The sequence below is a fragment of the Hemitrygon akajei genome, chromosome 1 (assembly GCF_048418815.1).
Source record: "Hemitrygon akajei chromosome 1, sHemAka1.3, whole genome shotgun sequence".
Classification (NCBI taxonomy): domain Eukaryota; kingdom Metazoa; phylum Chordata; class Chondrichthyes; order Myliobatiformes; family Dasyatidae; genus Hemitrygon; species Hemitrygon akajei.
The window spans coordinates 101,305,849-101,320,926 of NC_133124.1; the positions used below are offsets into that span (position 1 = coordinate 101,305,849).

General features: G+C 41.1%; 1 protein-coding gene across 1 annotated transcript in view; it reads right to left on the bottom strand.

The window, feature by feature from the left end:
- tg (thyroglobulin) overlaps positions 1–15,078 on the bottom strand; it is a 353,957-nt gene that overhangs the window by 20,663 nt on the left and 318,216 nt on the right. The window lies entirely within an intron of this gene.

The following is a 15,078-nucleotide window of genomic DNA, read 5'->3' on the forward strand; positions in this document are numbered from 1 at the left end:
ACAAAATTATGATGGGTACAGAAAGGGTAAATGCAAGTATGCTTTTTCCACTGAGGTTGGGTGGGACTACAACCAGAGGTTATGGGTTAAGTGTGAAAGGTGAGAAGTTTAAGGGGAACATGAGGGGAAACTTCTTCACTCAGAGGATCATGAGAGAGTAGAATGAACTGCCTGCTTGAGTGGTGCATGTAAGCTTGATTTCAATGGTTTAGAGAAGTTTGGATGAGTACATGAGTAGTATGAGTATGGAGGGCTATGGCCCCAGCACAGGTCGATGGGAGTAGGCAGTTTAAATGGTTTTGGCATTGGGTCAATGGGTCTGTTTCTATGACTCTATTGATGAGGTTGAAGTCACTTCCCATTAAATATCTATGTTCACCATTAACTTTATAAAACTTTTAAACAACAGATGCAGGATGAATACCACTTTCTTGTCTGTTTTCCTTCTTTTGAAACACTCTATCCTTTTGAGAAAGCTTTTGATCACATTTCTTATTTTTACATTCACTGTCTCATAGGAGACAGAAAAAGTAATGGAAGTTGGAGAAATGGATGTTAAGCTATCAGGTTGGAGGCTACCCAGAGACAATATGAAGTGTTGCTTCTTCAACCTGTTGCCCCATCATGGAAGTACAGAGAGTGAGAGATAGAGATTCCTGCAGAAAGCAAAGAGTTGGGGGAAGGTAAATATGTGTTTAGTGATAGGAACATTTTGAAGATTGATCCATCTAAGTTCCTCCAGCATTTTGTAAGTGTTACTCTGGATTTCCAACATCTGCAGAATCTCTTATGTTTATGGCCCCATTTCCTGAAGCCCAACCCTCTGCTGAGTCATCTCAGACACTGCAATCCTTTGAAGCTCCCAGTGCAGACCTTGAAACATAAAACAGCCATTAGTTGCACTTTGGCCAATTATTTGGGCACCATGTAGCGTAGTGGTTATTGCAATGATGTTACAACCCTGGCAATTGGAGTTCAGAGTTCAATTCCAGCACTATCTGTAAGGAGCCTCAATGTGTCCTCCCCATGGAAGATGTGGGTTTTCATTGGGTGCTCCAGTTTCCTCCCATGGTCCAAAATGTACTGTGTAGGTTAATTGGTCATTGTAAATTGTCCTGTGATTAGGTTAGGATTAAATCGGGGTAATCTGGGGTTGCTGAGGCAGCATGGATCAAAGTGCTAGGAGGGCCTACTCCATGCTGAATCTCTGATTTTGGACACATCTTCCTGATCCTTGGCTATTAGCCCTCTTCACCCATTCAGTTCAAACAAATCACACTCTTCCTCTCCCTCCCAATGTTTGTTTGAAGTACTTGATAAGATTTTTTGTGTTTCAGCTTCACTATGGGAAACACTAGCAATATGCCAGAAATTCAGGATTGTCAGGGGACAGTAATGAGTTTAGTTGCTATTACTAATGCCAAGGTGCTTGGGAGCTGAAAGGTCTGAAGATAGTTAAGCTACATCGCCCAGCTGGTCTACACCCCAGGGTTCTGAAGGGGGTGGCTGAACAGATTGTGGAGGCATTAGTAATGATCTTTCAAGAATCACTAGGTTCTGGAGGACTGGAAAATTGCAAATGTCACTCTACTCTTTAAGGAGGGAGGGAGGCAGAAGGAGGGCAATTATAGGCCAGTTAGCATGACTTCAGTGGTTGGAAGATGTTGAAGTCCCTTATTAAGGATGAGGTTTTCATATACTTGGAGGCACATGATAAAATAGGCCAAAGTCAGCATGGTTTCCTTTAGGGGAAATCTTGCCTGACAGATCTGTTGCAATTCTTTTGGGAAATATCAGGCAGGAGAGACAAAGGAGAGTCAGTGGTGTGATCAACTTGGAAGGCCTTCAACAAGGTGCTGCACGTGAAACTGTTTAACAAAATAGAAGCCCATGGTACAATAGAAATGATAATACCATAGATGGATGATTGGTGTACTGGCAGGAGGCAAAGAGTGGGAATAAAGGGGGCCTTTTCTGGTTGGCAGCCAGTGACTAGTGGTGTTCCGTAGGTGTTGTTATTGGGACCACTGCTTTCATACTATATGGCAATTACTTGAGAGATGGAATTGATGGCTTTGTGGCCAAGTTTGCAGATGATATAAAGATAAGTGGAGGAACACATAAGCAGGGAATCTGCAGAAGTGCTTGCATAGATTAGGGGAAAAAAGGGCAAAGAAATGGCAGATGGAATATAGCATAGGGAAGTGTATGGTCATGCACGTCGGTAGAAGGAATAAAGATGTAAACTGTTTTCTACATGGGGAGAAAATTCAAAGCAGAGGTACAAAGGGAATTGAGAGTCCTTGAACAGGATTCTGTAAAGGTTAACTTGCAGGTTGTGTTGATGGTAAGGAAGGCAAATACAATATTAGCATTCATTTTAAGAGGACTAGAATATAAAAACAAAGATATAATGCAGAGGCTTTATAAGGCATCCATCAGACCACATGTAGTGTATTGTGTGCAGCTTTGGAAAGTATGTTATGGCATTGGAGAGGGTCCAGAGGAGGTTTATGAGAATGATTCCAAGTTAGAGAGCTAATGTATGAGGAGCATTTGATAGCTATGGGCTGTTCTCACTGGAGTTTAGAAGAATGATGTGGGGGGGATCTCATTGAAACCTCTTGAATAGTCTAGAGAGTGGATGTGTAGAAGATTTTCCTATAGTAGGTGAGTCTAGGACCAGAGGGCACAGGTTCAGAAAAGAGGGATGTCTATTTACAACAGAACTGAGCAGGAATCTGTCTGGCCAGAGGGTGGTGAATCTGTGGAATTCATTGCCATGGATGGCTGTGGGGGAGCCAAGTCATTGAGAATATTTAAAGCAGAAGTTGATAGGTTCCTGATGAGTCAGGGCATCAAATGTTACAGGGAGAAAGCAGGAGAATGTGATTGAAAGGGATAGTAAATCAGCCATGGTGGAATGGCGGAGCAGACTCGATGGGTCAAATGGCCTAATTCTGCTCCTATGCTTTATGCTTTTCTAACTAAACAGTAATTGTTAGAAACAGTTAAAGTGCTGAAATTGTGGTTTTATGAGCGACCACTGCATGGCTAAAATTTATTTTGTCAGGGATGTTAACTGCATGATCAGATCTTAAAAGTTATTTCAGTACAAATCCATCATCCTTTAGAAGCCGCAGTTCCAAGCACATCCATCCAACCTCATAAGGAAAATACTAATTAACTTTACTTATGGTTACTCTTTAGATATATTTAGATATCCTTTCACCATCCTTTATGGCAGGAATAGATCTTGTTGAAATTTGCCCCCAAATAATATTTACTTTCTGGCTTTCTTTCAATGGCTGCTCACTCATTAGGTTAGATATTCCCTGTTAATGGAATATTCTTTCTGATAAAGTAAGATATAATAATAATAAACGGTGCTAGCTGGCTGTGGACAGTACTAGATGCCAGCCAACCTGGAAGTGCTATCTAGAACTGAGAAACTGAAAATGAGAGAAGAAATATTCTATGAAGTAGAGCAAAAGAAAACTTTCTTTCAGCTTAATATCTGACTAATATTTATCTCTCAACCAACATACTTAAAATAAGTTGACCGGTTATCAGATTTTGATGTATAAATTAGTTGTGGTTTTTCATGCAGAAGAAGTTTGATCCATGTTACACCATTCATCTACTTCTTTATAAAGAATAGTATTATCTCTGTCACCTGTTCATTGATATAGTGAAATGTGTTATTCGTGTCAAATTAAATTAGCGACGATTGTACTGGGCAGCCCACAAGTGTTGTTACACTTCAGACACTAACATAGCATGTCCACATAACTCGGTAACTCTAACTGCAAGGAAACTGGAGCACCTGAAGAAACTCGGTGATCATGGGAAGTATGCATGAACTCCTTATAAAAAGCAGTGGCAATTGAACTTCAATCGGAGATGGCTGGCACTATAATATCGTTATGCTAATATCTACCCTACTTAATAGATACCCTACTATATCTACCCTACCCTAATATCACCCTTATTTGGTGAACTTCCACTAAGTCTAAATCCCACTTGTTGATCAGAAAAAAATAGAAGATGAAAGTCTAACAATTGCATTTTGAAATCATTAATGGACTCTAAATTTGCTGCTGTTTGCCAAGAACATTTAGATTTCCTCTAGCTTTTAGATTTATTTTAAAAAAGACATTGTCTTGTCTGGATTTCCATTCAGGTGACATATCATGTATTTGAACTCCAGGAATTCATTTATTATTAAGAATACTTTGACTTGCATATAGAGTATAATTTTGCAGCACACCAAGATTTTCACCTGGAGTAGCTCTAGAACAGTTCTGGATAAGGACCACAATGAACCCAGGACATTACCTTTCCACTCCTGATAGAGAACTGGAAGGGTTTCGGCCCTAAATGTCGACTGTACTCTTTTCCATAGATGCTGCCTGGCCTGCTGAGTTCCTCCAGCATTGTGTGTGTTGCTCAGACTTCCGGCATCTGCAGATTTTCTCTTGTTTGTAAATGATTTGCAGGTTTCTTTATCTACCAAAATAGCTTGTAATTAAAACAAAAGATTCAAGTCCTGACCTGTTCCCAATTCCCTTCCTCTTCCCCTGTCCATTGTTGCTACAACACCTTACTAAAGTTAAACCATGAACTCTCCTCTTCAGCTCAGCTTCTATGTAAGTTCCTGACCGCTCAATCCTACTGTATGGGCAATGCAGAAAGAGACGGAGTGTTTGTTTTAAATTGTCACATTTGCCAAAAAAAGAAATGTTTCCGAAGTGCTTATTTATAAAAGAAAAACCTGTGGAGTCAGTTCTGTCAACAACACAACTTGGGCCACAAGTTGAATATTTTAGTCAGAGTCATAGAACACTACAGCACAGAAAAGACCCTTCAGCCCAATTGGTCCATGTTTTGTCCCATCAAGCTGCACCTGGACAGTAGCCCTCTGTACCCATCTCATACATGTACCTAACCAAATTTCTCTTAAATATTGAAATGAAATCTGCATCCACCACTTTCGCTGGCAGGTCATTCCAGACTTTCACTACCCTGAGTGAAGAAGTTTCCTTCATGTTCCCCATAAACATTTCACCATTAACCCATGATCTTTAGTTTTGCTCTCAGCCAACCTCAGTGGAAAAAGCCTGCTTGCACTTACTGTATCCATACTTTTCATAATATTGTATAACTCTATCAAATCTCCCCTTATTCTTCTATGCTCCAGGGAATAAAGTCCAAACCCATTCCACCTTTCCCTATAATTCCAATCTTCAAGTCCTGGCAACATCCTTGTAAATCTTCTCCACACTCTTTCAATCTTATTGAAAGAATTCCTGTAGGTCGTCATCATTATCATTATGTGCCATGTCGTATAACGCGGGCCATCATGTCTTCCATCTGTCTTTAATCTGTTTATTCCTTTCCCTATCCATGACCATAGTTGTTCTTGGCAAATATTTCTACATAAGTGGTTTGGCATTGCCTTCTGGGCAGTGCCTTCACAAGACAGATGACCCCTGCCTTTATAAACTTGATAGACTGTCTCACTGGTGTTAGTGGTTGTATAACTAGGACTTTTGCTCATATAACCATCCACCACCTATTCCCATAGTTTTGCATGAGGTGCTAAGCAGATGCTACACCATGTCCAAGGGTGACCTGCAGGCTAGCAGGTGGAAGGAGTGCCTTACATCTTTTAGCAGAGACATATCTCCACTCAGCACCTGCACACAATACTCCAAATCATATGCATTTTTAACATTGCATCCCAACTCCTATACATAATACCTTGATTTATGAAGGCCAATGTGCTAAAAGCTATCTGCCTGTGATGCCACTTTCTAGGAATTATGAATCTGCATTTCTAGATCCCTTTGTTCTACCACTCTCCTCAGTGCCCTACCACTCATTGTGTAAGACCTCCCCTGGTTGGTCCTCCCAATGTGCAACATTTTCTACTTGTCTGCATTAAATTCCGCCTGCCATTACTCAACCCATTTTTTCCAGCTGGTCCAGATCCTGCTGCAAGATATGGTAGCTTTCCTTGCTGTCCACGACACCTACAGTCTTGTAATCCACAAGATTTGCTTATCCATTTTACCACATTATCATCCAGGTCATTGATACAGATGACAGAAAACATTGGACCTAGCTTTGACCCCTGGGTCACACCACTAGTTACAGACCTCCAGTCAGAGAGGCAACCACCTACCACCACTCTTTGGCTTATTCCACAAAGCCTTTGTTTAATCCAGTTTGCTACTTCATCTTGAATGATAAGTGACTAATCCTTCTTGACCAACCTTCTGAGTGGGACTTTGTCAAAGGCCTTGCTAAAGTCCATATTGACAACATCCACTGCCTTGTGTTTGCATATATATACCTACTGTAATTCATAGTTTTTATTATTATGTATTGCAATGTACAGCTGCTGCCATTAAACAACAAATTTCACAATATATCCCAGTGATATTAAATCTGATTCTGATTTAGTGTCACACTTTCTAGCTGAGATCCCTTGTGTATAGCTTAAGGACACTTTGCTGAACATATGTGACAAACCCCATCCCAACGAGTTTTTACAAAATGGGTGTCAGTCAATTGGTTAAAAGTTAAAATCACCTACTATCACAACATTGTTTCTTGCAACAGTCTGCAATCTCTCTTCAAATTTGCTTCTCTAAATTCTGCCAGCTATTGGGTAGTCTATAATACAATCCCATTAACGTAGTCATCCATTTCTTATTCCTCACTTCCACCGATTGGAGATCTTATCTACTGAGGTTCAGTCTGTCCTGTTTGAGCACTGCCATGACCTCTTGCCTGACTAGTAATGCCATCCTTCCTCCTCTAATCCCTCCTGCTATATCATGTCTAAAACACCAGAACCCTGGAATATTTAGCTGCCAGTCCTGTCCCTCCTGAAACCATGTCACACTATTGGCTACAATGTCATAATTCCACATGCTGATCCCTGCCCTTGGCTTATCTGCTTTTCCTATAATGCTCCTTGCATTGAAATATATGCAACTCAGAACATTAATTTCACCATGTTCAACTTTTTGATTCCTCATTTTGTATGTAGGCTTAACAACATCTTTCCCCGCAACCTCTCCTCTAGTGGCTCTAGCACTCTATTCCCAGACGGAATAGAAGGCGTTGCTCTACCACCCTGAAGGACTGACATGTTAGAATGGAAATGGGAATCAGAATTAAAATGTTTGGCTAACAGGAAGTTTTGCTTTTGGCAGATAGAGCAAAGGTGCTCAATGAAGCATTCCCCCAATTTACGAAGGGTCTCACCAATGTAGAGGAGAGCATGTCGGGAACACTGGACACAACAGATGATCCCATCAAATTCTCAGGTGAAGTGTGACCTCACCTTGAGGGACTGTTTGGAGCCCTGAGTGGAGATGATGGAGGAGGTGAATGAGCAGGTGTAGCACTTCATCCACTTGCAGGGGGTAAAGATGGAAGGTTATGTTCCCTAAATGACAACCTACCAGAACTGTAAGCTGAATTCATATTTTCCATCTGCTATGTTAGGATTTGAACAATGTACACTGGCCCTAATCCAATAACATAACTAAGCATGTGCTAGTTTGCCTTGCTGTTCCAGCCAACACAGCACAGACTTGGCACTGCACCAGAGATTGTGTGTTCTGCAGGTTGTCGTTTTATCCAAGACGAGTGCACTTACACAATGAACTGAAGGGTATATCCAACCATGTAACACCCCCTGCTCACGTGAACATGCCTGGAATTCACAGGACAGTTTAGTAGCAATCAGCCATGAAGTAGGTATCGCCTAAGTGCTTTTTAAATGAAAGGACAGAGTTGCTGTGTTGCTCAATAAAGCAGGAGTCTGAATAGGTATCAACAGAAAGGAAACTCACCATTTGAAAGGTTTATATAGAATGAAGAATAGACATGTTACACCAACAATATGATTTTTAAAAAAATGCAATCTATAGATCTTTAAGGATATCTAATTCATGGCTGTGTTTCTACAGTAGATAAATCCATTAAATGATTACTCCAAAGATAATAAAGTTAAATTATTGGCAATGGGTTTATAGAAGCCTTTTCAGGCATTTTTTGAATTGTATCTTTTCATAGAAACTTCCTGTTTCAGGAACTTGAATGGGTACAGTTTACAGTTGGAAGAACTTTGTGTCCAAGAAAAGGCTTTGTTTATTTGAGCATTTTGTTCTATGATTTATTATTTTACACAAGATTATGTTTCTCTTCAATTATTGAATGCCTTATTGTACTCTCTATTCAGAGCCGGAAACATCCAACCAAATCTGTTGAGCTTGTCAGTGAGCTTCCTGCAGTCTTTTGCATCGGGGCAAAGGGAGCTAGTTAACATTGGGAAGATGTTAAAGGGTACAGCTGAAGTCAGAAGTTTACATACACTTAGGTTGAAGTCATTAAAACTCATTGTTTAACCACTCCACAGATTTCATATTAACAAACTACAGTATAGTTTTGGCAAGACATTGAGGACATCTACTTTGTGCATGACACAAGTAATTTTTCTAACAATTGTTTACAGACAGATTATTTCACTTTTAATTGACTATATCACAATTCCAGAGGGTCAGGAGTTTACAAAAAAAATCAAAAGAAATCAACCAAGACCTCAGGAAAAAAAAATTGTGGACCTCCACAAGTCTGGTTCATCCTTGGGAGCAATTTTCAAATGCCTGAAGGTACCACGTTCATCTGTACAAACAATAGTACACAAGTATAAACACCATGGCACCACACAGCCATCATACCGCTCAGGAAGGAGATGCATTCTGTCTCCTAGAGATGAACGTACTTTGGCACGAGGAGTGCAAATCAATCCCAGAACAACAGCAAAGGACCTTGTGAAGATGCTGGAGGAAACAGGTAGACAAGTATCTATAGCCACAGTAAAATGAGTCCTATATCAACATAACCTGAAAGGCTGCTCAGCAAGGAAGAAGCCACTGCTCCAAAACCGCCATAAAAAAGCCAGACTACAGTTTGCAAGTGGACATGGGGACAAAGATCTTACTTTTTGGAGAAATGTCCTCTGGTCTGATGAAAAAAAAAATGGAACTGTTTGGTCATAATGACCATCGTTATGTTTGGAGGAAAAAGGGTGAAGCTTGCAAGCCAAAGAACACCATCCCAACTGTGAAGCATGGGGGTGGCAGCATCATGTTGTGGGGGTGCTTTGCTGCAGGAGAGACTGGGGCACTTCACAAAATAGATGGCATCATGAGGAAGGAAAATCATGTGGATATATGAAGCAACGTCTCAAGACATCAGCCAGAAAATTAAAGCTCGGTTGCAAATGGGTCTTCCAAATGGACAATGACCCCAAGCATGCCTCCAAAATTGTGGCAAAATTGCTTAAGGACAACAAAATCAAGGTATTGGAGTGGCCATCACGAAGCCCTGACCTCAATCCGATAGAACATTTGTGGGCAGAACTGAAAAAGTGTGTGTGAGCAAGGAGGCCTACAAACCTGCCTCAGTCACATCAGTTCTGTCTGGAGGAATGGAACAAAATTCCAGCAACTTCTTGTGAGAAGCTTGTGGAAGGCTACCCAAACGTTTGACCTATGTTAAACAATTTAAAGGCAACGCTACCAAACACCTAACAAAGTGTATGTAAACTTCTAACCCACTGGGAATGTGATGAAAGAAATAAAAGCTGAAATAAATCATTCTCTATTATTATTCTGACATTTCACATTCTTAAAGTAAAGTAGTGATCCTAACTGACCTAAGACGGGCAATGTTTTCTAGGATTAAATGTCAGGAATTGTGAAAAACTGAGTTTAAATGTATTTGGCTAAGGTGTATGTAAACTTCTGACTTCAACTGTACATCACAGAGACATAATTCCTGGAGTAATTATCTGGAGTGCAATTTTAGTTATAGCTAAACTGCAAGCTTGGAGGAAACAAAGAGTTTTACACTGGAGATGCTCAAAATACAAGGCTATCCAGATCAGAAGTTAGCATATTATGAAATGCTGGAATATAAACTGCAAAGAGGAAACTGGAAGAACTTTGGGTGCAGAAATCTCATGTAATGGAACTTTGGTCTTTCTGCTTTGCTGTCAGTTAGGCATAACCAGTTGCAAAATCTGTCCTGATGTGGAACCACTCCGGAAATCAGAGAGCTGCATTCCGAAGGTGAATGAAGGAGGTCTGTATGCGATTACAGCTCGCCAAGGGGAAGGGATGAGTTAACCATGTAGTGTCTTTTTTATACTGCATAACCGCAGTGAAGTTCAGCTATGAAGGGCAGTTTAGAGGGTAGCATTTTATTCATGGCAATAAACAATCTGCTAGAGAAACTCAGCAGGTCAAGCAGCATCTGTGGAAGTAGAAGAATTGTTGGTGTTTTGGGTTAAAACCATATAGAGAGTGCAGAGGGGAAGATGGGCAGTGTAAAGGGAAGAGGGTGAGTGGAGAGCCATGGCCGGAGATAATTGGTGGACTGTGCTGCTGGTATTCAAGCCACATAGATGAGGGGGAGGGTGGAGTTGGGGACTGAGGCGGGTAGATGATAGATGGAGGCAGACAATAACAAAGAGGAATATGGAGCTAAGTAGAGTGAGGGATGATTAAGATGGAGACATCTGCTGGAGTCCTTCCTCCCCACCCCCACCCATAGGTGCTGCTTCACCTACATCAGATTATCTGTTGCTCCAGATTCCAGCATCTGCATTCACGTGATTCGGCCTCTCATTTATCCTTGGGTTCCTAATGAAACAATTGTGTGCTCACATTGATATTCAGCATCATAGCTCCTTTACTGGGTAAGGTGCGTAAGCATGCAAACATAGATAATCTACAACTCGTGCATTGTCACTGATACGGACAGCATGTATCTCCTGGGCTCAAGACCTGTATACAGCATCTCATAAACACACTACTGAATTGAAAATTCATTGCTGTTTGTGAAAAACACAGGGACTGTGAGATATAAATACCTCTGCTTAGGACGTGATGTTGCACAAAATGTATGGGTGTGACGCAGCCACAGATTGCCAAATAACTGTTTACTCTGCTCAAAGAGAACAAAAATATATTGGAGGGTTTTGCTATTACAAACTGCATGGCTCAGTCAGGCTGAAAAAGGAGCAGTTATATCATCTGTCTGGATAGATCTCACCACCTGTTTGGTTTGTGCAAACCGTCTGTCTCACTCATCATTCGTTTCAGTCGAGGGCATAGATTTAAAAAAAAAATCTGTTTATTTCATTGCAAATTAACTGAAGATGCTCTGATCCTGTAAACAGACATTAGGTTATGTTTATAGTTCTATAAATGTTGCATGGTTTGTTTTGTGAGTGGCCAGATTTTGACTGAGACTTCTTTGGGCTTACAAAGGGCAGTACTGATGAGATTCTTTAAGGTTTATGACTCTTCATTATACCATTCGTCTCATGTAATATCCAGCTTTGTTTACTTATATGCACTTTGCTATCATTTACTGAGAATTAGATTTTTGTCTGTCCTGCTGATCAATATTTATGGAAATAGAATATATATATCCAGATCATACCACCTAGGGATTGCAAAATTCACTACTGAAAGAAGAGGTTACTGAAGAGCTCCCAGTTCAGCAGTAGCGATCTGACTCAATAGATGCCTTTTAATACAAAACGCAATGGTATAGGAGCAAGAGGAGACCATCAAGACTGGTCTACCATTTAATATGATCCCGGGTAATCTACGCTGAATGTAATTCTTCTGTGCACTTCTATTCCTCGATCCAACAAATATATATTCACATCCACTTTAAATAATTTTGATGATCCAGTTTCCACCACTGTCAGTCCTAGGAGCTATCTATATTAATGACTCATTGATTGCAGATGACAAACATACTACTCACACTATACAAGTACTATTAAGTCCCTATCATCAGGGACCCTTGCCACCCAGGTCATGCACTCTTCTCACTGTTGCCATCAGGAAGGAGGTACAGGAGCCTCAGGACTACACCACCAGGTTCAGGAATACTTATTAGACCTCAAGCTTCAAGCTCTTCAACCGGAGAGGATAACTTCACTCAACTTCATGATTGAAATGCCCCACATTTCATGCCCCATGATTGAAATGTTCCCACAACCAGCAAACTCACTTTCAAGGACTTTTCATCTCATATCCTCAATATTTTATTGCCTATTTATTCATTTTTGTGTTGCACAATTTGTTCTCTTTTGCACACTGGTTGAACATCCAAGTTGGTGTGGTCTTTCATTGATTCTATTATGGAGTTATTGACTATGCCTGCAAGAAAATGAATCTCAAAGTTGCTTATGGTGATAAATATGTACTTTGATAATAGGTTTGCTTTGAGCTTTGAAATTTAAGTCCTATCTCCACCTCAGGCAGCACCTTCCTACCATGGTTGTGAATTCATCTCTCTACCCACCAATCTGTTCACTGTTGTCCAATACCACCTCTCCACAAATACTGGTCTACTCCAACAACAAACTTCTTCATCTCTAAATCAGCCCCCATGAACTACAATCCCAAGCCATAAGTACTAATTCTTCCACCAATACAACCTATTGCTTCATCACAGCCTTTAATCTTTCCTCCAAGGATCCTTGGCCCCCTTATCTTCACACACATTCCCCACTAACTTAAATCTGAACCTTCTATTTATGAATTGGTTTCTATCCCTACCCTTCCAAAATCAGTCACAATCACTATCCTTCTCTCCTGTACTACCCACTTGGGACCAAAACTGCCTAAGTCCCATACAGGAGCATAACCAGAGGGAGAGGGGGAGAGAGGGAAAGAAGAGAGGGAAGGGGGGAGAGAGAGGAGGGGAAGAGAGAGAGGGGGAGGGGAAGAGAGGAAAAGAGAGAGGGAGATAGATAAGACAGAAGGGGAGAGTGGGAAGACAGATGAAAGAGAAAGATAATATGAATAATGCATGTGTGGAGACAACAGATCAGTGTGCATGTGTAGACTCCAATCCATACGTGGGGGGTGGGTCATTTAAAAGAATAGATCTATACATTACACTTCCTCCCCCTTTAATACAATATAAAACTGTATATGTACAAAGCAGTCAATGTCCCTTTCATAAACACAAATTCCAAATAAACATGCTTTCCCTATAACAGTCCATAACTAACTTCACTGATTTCTAAAGAAATCAGTCTTTTGGGTTGTGCTGTGTTTCTTTCAGGACAGCGCCTCTGGACCTGTGGGGTGGCATCAGTTTTGGTAGGTGTCTTGTCTAAGACAAAGTTCTCAGTCTCTGGTGTAATGTTGCTGTCAGTGACATCATCACTGAGAGCCAATTCCAGCGACTACAGTGTTGGTCTTGTTGGATGCAGTTGACTCAGGTGTGTTCTTCAGTTGAGCATCCATTATCTGGTCCGCATGTCTGATTGTAATGTCTAGGTTGTTGACTTCATTGGTATATCCTCCAGCCACTTCGAATGAGCATTCACATCAATCAGAAACATGGAGTCCATGAATGACCCAACAAAGTCGATATGTACTCTTTGTCGTGGAGACAATGGCACCCCCATGGGTGTAATTGTGCCTGTGGGGGAAGAAAGGGGTGCATTTTGATCTTTTTAGCATCCTGAATAACTTTTGGTGAAGTGTTCAATCTGTTTATCTATTCCTAGCCACCACATGTAGCTCTGGGTGAGACTTGTCATCTTGACGGCAATCTGGTGTCCTTCATGCAGATTTTTTAACACTCTGGTGCTCTATTTAGAGTGAACCTCAGCACAAGATCCACACATCACTATTCTTTGACAAACTAGCAGTTTTTGTCTTGCTGAGAACTCTGGAAACACAGGCTTACCATGAGCTGGCCATCCTTGCATGGTGATGTCATAGACTTTTGACAAAGTTGGTCATTCTTTGTTTCCCCTTGTATTTTGGAATTTGTTACCGGCAACTGGTCCACCAATATGGTGTGGAACACTTCTATTCGGTCACAGTATGAAGCCTTTTCTTCTGTTGCCAATAGTGGAATTCATGACAAGCCATCAGCAACGTTCTGTTGTTTGGTACCCTTGAACTGTCATAAGAGTGGGCTCCTAGGAATAGTGCCCAGCGTTGTAACCAGGTAGCTGTCATCACTGGAATTCCCTTCCTGGGATTGAAATTGACACAAGGGGCTGGTGATCTAGTTGCATTTTTCGCTCCTCCGTGATCTTAAAGCAACTGCATTCAGATCCGTCTTTCATAATGTGTGACAAAACTGCTCCAATTCCATAAGGGGACTCATTGCATGCCTGTCTGATGGGCAGCGATGGGTCATAATGGGCGAGCAGTTCATCGTGTGTTATTAGTCTCTTTGTTTCCTTGAATTATTTTTCCATTCCCACTTTGTTGCTGTTTTTAACAGTGTGTTCAATGGGTGCAGCACTATAGCAATGTTTGGGAGAAACCAGTGGTGGTAGTTTATAAGGCCCAAATATGACCTGAGTTGTGACACATTTTCTAGTTTGGGTCCCTGCAGCACTGCTTCAATCTTCTCTTGTGACTTAAATAAGCCATGCTTGTCAATGACATGTCCACAATGAGATTTGATTCTTGAAAATCCCACATTTCTCTCTTGTTGCACGCAGACCATATTCATTCAGCCTGGTAAGCACTTTACCAAGGTTCAGGAGGTGTTCTTCATCATTTTGCCAGTCACAATAATATCATCAAGGCCAAATTGCTGGAGCTGGTGTGATGTTAAAGACGAGCCAATAATACTGGAAAAGCCCCTTGTCCTTTGAGTGTTGATTGTGAGTAACTTCCTGCTTGACCCCTCAATCTCCAAAGATAAACTTGTGATAAGTCAATCTTTGAAAACCTCTTCCCACCTGTTAAACATATCTTCTATTTGTGGCAGGGGATACTCCACGGTACGCATCACCAGGCTGATGCTCACCTTGAAATCCTCACGTATGCGAACTGCTCCAGCCCTCCCTTTCATGATAATCAGGACAATGGGCACGGCCCAATCACTTCACTCAACCTTGGAGAAAATACCAGACGCCTCCAAGCTCTGCAGTTCAGCATCCACTTCAGAACGTAGTACGCAAGGCACTGGACGTGCCTTATGGAATCTTGGTGT